The sequence below is a fragment of the Pteropus alecto genome, unplaced genomic scaffold (genome assembly GCF_000325575.1).
Source record: "Pteropus alecto unplaced genomic scaffold, ASM32557v1 scaffold81, whole genome shotgun sequence".
Taxonomy (NCBI): Eukaryota; Metazoa; Chordata; class Mammalia; order Chiroptera; family Pteropodidae; genus Pteropus; species Pteropus alecto.
In genome coordinates, this window is record NW_006433378.1 from 12828689 (window position 1) to 12836255 (window position 7567).

Consider the following 7567-nt stretch of genomic DNA (forward strand, 5'->3'; position numbering starts at 1 on the left):
CCCCCCAGTAGTAGTTGGTATTTTCTCCACATACTGTACTGCTACACAGTTCTGTTCCTTCTTATATTTTCACTTTCTCACCATTTCTTAGGATTCATTGTCTTGTTAATTTTTCTTAGTCGTTCTGTAAACTACTAATCTCAGAGGCAAATATCTTTGAGGAAATTCTTTCTTGAATCTCAGGATGAATCAATAGATCTTCCTGACTTTCAAAGCATTTTGTAAGTACCTTGTTTTTAAGATTTTCTACATGTCATTATAGTTATCTGTTTATATTTCTGTGTATCACTAGACTTTAAGCCCCTTGAGTATTTTTTAAAATTTTATTTAGCTCAATTACTACCATAGAGCATGTTGAAAGTCTTCCCTAAAGTGTCTTTTATTTGAAAGAGTCTTTTATTTGGACTCCTGAATTCCAGTCTCCTTATTTAGCCATGTTGATACAAACAGGCAGAAGACTAAGGAGACTTTATTTTGTATTGTTAATGTAAGATATTTCCTATTGTCAAGAAATTGGTTTCAAAAGTACTGATATATTTTTGAGACCTTTCCTTTATGCACTCACCTTTCCCCTACATTTAGTAGAAATCAAAACCTCAGAAAGAGCAAGTCAAGCAGCAGGCTGAATGGGTCCCTCTGAATCCTGGCACACTGTGGGACCCAGTGAGACCAGTAGGTACTACAGCCAAGTCAGCCGGTTAAGGGTAGAGCAGTCAGTTACTACACTGAGCCTGATCAGTCAACAGAAGAAAGGACGGGTAAGGATTGCCTCACATTTCTTACTTTTTTTTTTAAGTGTGCAGGTTTAAATTTATCCTTTTGTTCATAATTGTCTTATTTCCTTCATGATCATAAACTCCTTCTAAGTAATCCCCCTGCCTCCCAACAAAGGCAGAACAAACTTAGTTCATGTTTCACCATGTTTGCCTAAGATTGTTCCAGTTACCATTAAAGGAATTCAGGCCACATTGAGAAACCACTATACACCTGTTAGAATAGCAACGGAAAAAATGTACAATGCAAAGTGCTGGGAAGGTTGTAGTGGTAACTCATATATTATTGGTGGAAATGCAAAAATTACAACTGCTTGGGAAAATGGTCTTGAAGTTTTAAAAAAATTTTAAGCTACACTTATCATATAACCCAAGAGACAGAAAAGCATCTCTACACAAAAGCTTGGACGCCAGTGTTTATAATGGCGTGTTCATTTGGTAATTCATAATTGCCCCAGATTGGAAATGAATAAAATGTTTATTAATTAGTAAGTAGATAAAAACTATGCTACATCCACTACATCCACTATAGACCATTAGTTAGACCACTAGTTAGAGATTAAAATAAATGGACTACTGACACATGCAGCGACGTAGATGAATCACAAATGCATTATACGTGAAAAAAATTTGAATATAAAAGCTACTCACTATATTATTCCATTTATATGACATCTAGGAAAAGATGCTATACATTCTGGATTACTTTTTTCTTTCCCAAAAGAAAAAATCACTATTTGCTCTAGTGATTTCTGAGCTTCCATTTACCTTTAGATCTGCACATTCTTGTCCCTTGCTTAGGCACTTTTTACTTCTAGTTTATCCAGTTCCTGTCATGTAATCTGCCTAAAATGCCCTAATTTGTCATCAGATTTCCATGTGTACCTTATACATTACTTTTTCTAAAAGACATTTTCTGATCATTTTTCATAACATATATTCCCAATATTATATCATGTTTACAGTTGTTTCCTTACTTATCTGTATCTCCATGTCGAGTATAAAAGTATAAGTGTATATGTATATATATAACTAAGGCTAATCATGTCCTTTATAACTTATATTTTAACAGCAAACATTTTATATGAAATGAGGTTGAGCAACTTTTTTTTCTAAGCTGTGGCAGTCTGCTCTTGATAAGAGAGAATAAAATATCAAATGAAATTATGTATAATGGCAACATTATCATTACCACTGTAATTACGCTCAGCATAGCAATTGGGTCCATAAGAAAATAGTAGATTACAAGATGTACTTAATGAGAATAGATTTGGGGAACTTCATAATAAAGCTATTGTCTTTCTGACACTGCACAACAGACTGTGTCAGAACTGTGAAATTGGAGATTTAAACAATCTTTCATATGGTTATAATATTTGTACTGACAAGAGGCAATGCAATATTCAGATTTTAATCTAAATCCAACTTTGTCTTCTTTTACAAATACTATTCTTATGGTGTACTTCTTTATTTGCTCTAGAGATTTCTGTAATTTTTTTTCTCAAAAATTTTTCATCATCACCTATTTTTATTTACATACCAAAATAAAATAAAGGTAATAGATAACCAATTGAACTTCTATTTCCAGTAAAATAAAGTGAAATACTTTAAAAAACAACAAAACATGTGAATCTGAAGGGATATTTGAACAATGGGTTATACTTCAAAAAATTCTGGCAGCATCAAATTTAGAATAAGAAGACAAAGTATGGTTTGACATTTGTGAGGAGTGATGAATTCAAATTATGAAGATATAACCTGTAATCCTCGCAACACATACCAACTACATGCAATATAAATAACACATAAAATGATATCTCAGGTACAATAAAACAGTTAATGAAAAATGAACTGATTTGACATCCTTAGATTTCATTAAGACTCCTGGAATGTTCAATTCTCATATACACCAACTATTTAGTTTGAAGAAAACCTATGAGTGCACTTTTGCTTCACACTTATTTATAATAATGCAGTTTTCATCATCATGCACATTTAAATGATTTCTGATTTTCTTTGTGATTTATCTTTAACTTATGGATGATTTAGTAGTTTGCAGTTTAATTTCCACTTATTTGAGGTTGCTCTAGATAACTTATGTTACTTATTTTTTAATTCCTTTGTGATCAGACAATACACTCTGTATTTTTTCAAACTTTTTGATTTATTGAGGCTTGTTCTGTGACTAAGATAATTGTCAGTTTTGGTGAGCATTACGTGTGCTCTTGAAAAAGTGTGTCTTCTCAGTTGGGTATCTTCTATAAATGTCAGTTTGGTCAAGGTAACCGATAGTGTTTTTTAAATTATCTATGTGTTTTCTATTTTTTGTATTTAATTTCATCAAATGTTTACAGAAAGATGTGAATATCTCCAACTAGGATGGGACTTTTTAATTAATAAAATTTTGCTTAATTTATTTTAAGCTCAGCTTTTAGGCATGTATTTATTTGATTTTTATGTCTTTACTTTTTTATAACTGTACTTCTTTAATTCTGATAATACCTTTTGCCTGAAAGTCTTCTAAATCCAATAATCTAGCTATTTCTTTGTTCTTATGCTTACCTGCTGCATGATGTAACTCTTTCTATCCTTTTATTCTGTTTTATGTTAAAATATGTCTCTTGCAGATAGCATGTACTTAAATTTTACAGTTTTATTCATTTTTTTCATATTTTCTTTTAATAAAAGTGCTTAGTCCATTATTATTTAAAGTAATAATTTATTAGGCTGGATTATGTCTAGCATATTTATCTATTTTTTTAGTCCTCTTTACTTTTAGTTTATTTTTTCTTTCTGCCCTTCATTTGAATAATTGAATATTGAATTAGAATTATCTTTTGTCTCTTGGCATTTTAGCATTCATCTATTTGAATTATTTTAGTTATTACTTTAGGTATATAATATACATTTGTAACTATTCACAGTCTACTTAGAGTTAATACAATTTCATGTAAAATACAGAAAATATACAATGATATAGGACCATTTACCACCTCTGCCATTCTTTATGCCATTGTTAGCATATTTATTACACCTCCATTCATCACAAACTTCACAAGACAGTGTTATAATTTTTGCTTTAAACAGGCATATATTTTAATGAGACGTGTAGGAAAAACATATTCTTTTATATTTACTCAAATATTTTACATTCTCTTTTCTCTTCATTCTTCCTGAAAATCCAGGTATCCATTTTGTATAATTTAGTTTTTTCTTGAGGTACTACTTTTAATATTTTTTATTATGCATGTTTTTTATATTTGAAAATGTCTTTAACCTACATTCTTGAAAGTATATTCACTGAATATAGAATTCTGGTTTTGATTTCCATTTGTTTCCTTTTTAGTAGTTTATATGTATCATTCCATTGTCTTCTGATATCCCGTTTCTGATAAAAATTGAGCAGTTATTCAAATTCTTCTTACCCTGTATACACTGGATTATTTTTTCTTTGCCCTCTTAAGACACTACCTTTATTTTTGGATTTCACAAATTTGCCTAAATTTAGTGCTTGGTATAATTTTCTTTTTTAATTATTATGTTCTCTGGTTTTCTTTACAATATATATTTTTGTCTTTCAATAATCTAAGGTACATGCTGGCCATTATCTCTAACAAGAGTTTCCCTGAATGTTTTATTTCTCTTCCTCTGCTGGGGCTCAGTTACAACTATGTTAAATATTTTCATATTGTCTTGCAAGCCCATGTTACTTTTTCTGATACTATTTCTTTTTATACTTTAGATTGGATAATTATTTTAATTGATCTATTTTCTCTTTATTTTTTTCTAGCATCTCCAATCTTGTTGGGCTCACCTGGTAATTTTTATTGTAAGTTTCTATATTGTATCATTCAGTTCATCAATTTTATTTTTCTTCTTTAACAAGCATGTTTTCTTTTTATATCTTTAAACACAGATATGATAGCTTCTAGCATATTAATTCCAATATCAAAGTCCTATCTAGTTTGATCTCCATTTATTGTTCTTTTTTTCAGTATAGATTACATTTGCTGTTTCTTCATACGCCCAATAATTTTGGATTCTGTCTTAGATATTTTGAATGATAGAGTTTGGAGAATTGGTATTCTGTTAGTTCCCCCCACATAACAGGTTGCACTAAGAATCTAACCTAAAATCTTCAGGTTACTTATTTTAGGCTGACTTGAGCTGCTTAGAATTTGTGTGTGCATACTTCCGAGATCGGCTAGAAATTTGGGCAGAGTCTATCTATGTGAAGAATTGGATTATCTCTATGGTTCTCTCTTTTCCAAGACTGGCCCTTTTTGTAGACTTTATAAACTTTTTGGAGACTTAGTTCTTCAAAGAAGACAATAGAATATCTATATGGGATGTGACTAGTTCACAGAGTATAGCTTATTACCCTTGGGCAAAAATCCGTACAAAGTAGTAACTTTCCTAGTACATTTTCTTTCTGATATAGGACAACACTCCTCCAGAATCTGCTTGTTTTTGTTCATTCTCCACTTCTGTAAATTGGTTGTTGTTTTTTTCTTTTCTTTTTTTTTTCATTACATACAGTTATTTGCAGAAGGGACTGGTCAATGTAGTAGGACCTACTCAACCAGTACCCTAATGCATTTTTAATTGTATGGCAGGATTTAATTTTTTTCCAAAAATGTTCAAAAATAGTTGATTTTCTTATATGTTTTCCATATTCTCAATTTGTTATTCTACACACTTGAAAAGCTATCTTATTACTCCTAATATTCTCTTTGGGGATTGACAGTACTTACTGAATACTTTGGTAATAATTGGCCAAAATATCCTGAACTTGCAGGATATTTTTATTTGAAGCCTGTAGGCATAAAACAATATGGATATGACTGCATTTTGCTATTTCTCCATTAACTTATGTTATAAAATTCAACTGCTTCAAGGTGAAACTGTTGCTATAATATTTATGAAAGTCATATTATTGCAGAGTGCATTACAAGAAAGGATGCAGCTGTATCACAGATTTTGAGCTGTAACTTACTGCCTGAGGCTATTATTTAAACTTCAGTAGTGACTAAAGTGAAGTGATCATCATTTTTAAAACATGCTTACCATTTTCTATTAATATTTTCTGTGAAGTCAGAACTAAAACATATGAGAATTATATTCATACGTGTATCTATATGATATTTACCATTCTAGTATTATTTTATTTTAATAAGCATAACTGAGAAGTCTTAATAATGTTCATTTTGTGATTTGATAAGAAACACGTTAAAAATTATGATGAGCAAATGTTTTTCTAGTTGGCTATCATCAATAGTAGAGCTCCTCTAAAAGTGTATCTTAAAAGTCTTTTAGTTTTATGTATAGTATAAGATGTAATAGTTTGCTGGCTATAGACAGAATACTGAAGGGAAAAAGTAATTGTGAGCAAACAGAATTTTTAAAGATTTCTTGTTAGTTATAATTTTGGAACAGGACTTTTTTGTGGCTACCTGATCACTGCAGACTTTGTGGGACCTAATTACTACCATGACTGAACTTCCATTTTTTACTTCCAGCCAAGATTTCTCTCTTGAACACAGAAGCTATAGCATAGTCCTTACAATATTAATTTAATTAATAGCATATCAAAAGCTATATACTTGTTCAGAATGTATACAATCTATATTATATAGTTATATATGTATAAATAAAGACATTATATAATATATAATCATTACATTTAAAGAATTAATGCAATGATTATATGTTACGTAAAACCACACTGTGAGACTGTGAGGGCAGATTTCAGAAGGAATTGTGAGTATGAGGAGCTTCATGGCCCTAGACTCCAGTGAAACAATCTTACTGATGAAATATTTTTTAAAAAAAGTAAATAACTTTAAAAATAAACAAAACAATTTTAACCCCCCTGGGAATTTACTTGAGGGGATAAAATAATAGACATATTTTTAATAAAAACCTGTTAAATCTTGGTAAGAAGCTGAAAAGTTTGTGACTTTTTGTGTCATATCCCACCACTCCATTCCTTCCCCCACCCGCAGTATGGTAGACACTGTACTTTGGGTGGCCCTGAAAATGAGACTCTCTCTACAGCTGTAATCTGGAGGAGAAGAAAGCCAACATTTCTGACCTCTCAGCGTTTAGTAAAGATTCTAAATTCTAGGCAATTGCAGCTGAGAAGTCTGGGACTCTATTCTTCTACCCAGCCTCCTGGATTAGGGTAGAGGCTCTACCTCAGGCATGGCAGACTGAGAATAGTGGGGAGCAGATTCTCTCTACCGCGCTCACTCACAGGGTGATGATTCCATTAGGATGACAAGAGATTACCATTCCTCCTAGCATGATGCTTGTAAAGCAGGGGTGTCCCGCTGAGCATAGGCTTGTATTCCTACTCCTATCCCTGGACAATAGTTCTGAGATATTTTCCAGGAGTGGAGGAAGGCCATAACAACAGAGAGCTGCAAAGTTCTTCTCAAATTAATTAAGTTTTAATTAGTTGGAATACAGTGTGAGAAATTTCAAATCTAAAGATGCTCTTGAAACAAGGAAGATTTAGGTAGTAAACAATGCTGAAGGATATAGTAGCTCTATGAAAGCAACCAGCTAATTTACTAGAGAGTATCAGAAAAAGAAATAGCAGTGCAGTTAGAACAAAACTCAAAGTCTGGCCTCAAAATCTACACTAGCAAAGAAGTCAGAATTTATTTGGTTTAGACCATGAAGCAATTTATGCACCAGGACATTTTTTTAAATAGTAGAAAAAGCAGCCTGTAATTAGTGGAGCTGAACAGCTAGGTAGATGCAGACATCTAACAGAAATCAGGGAAAGA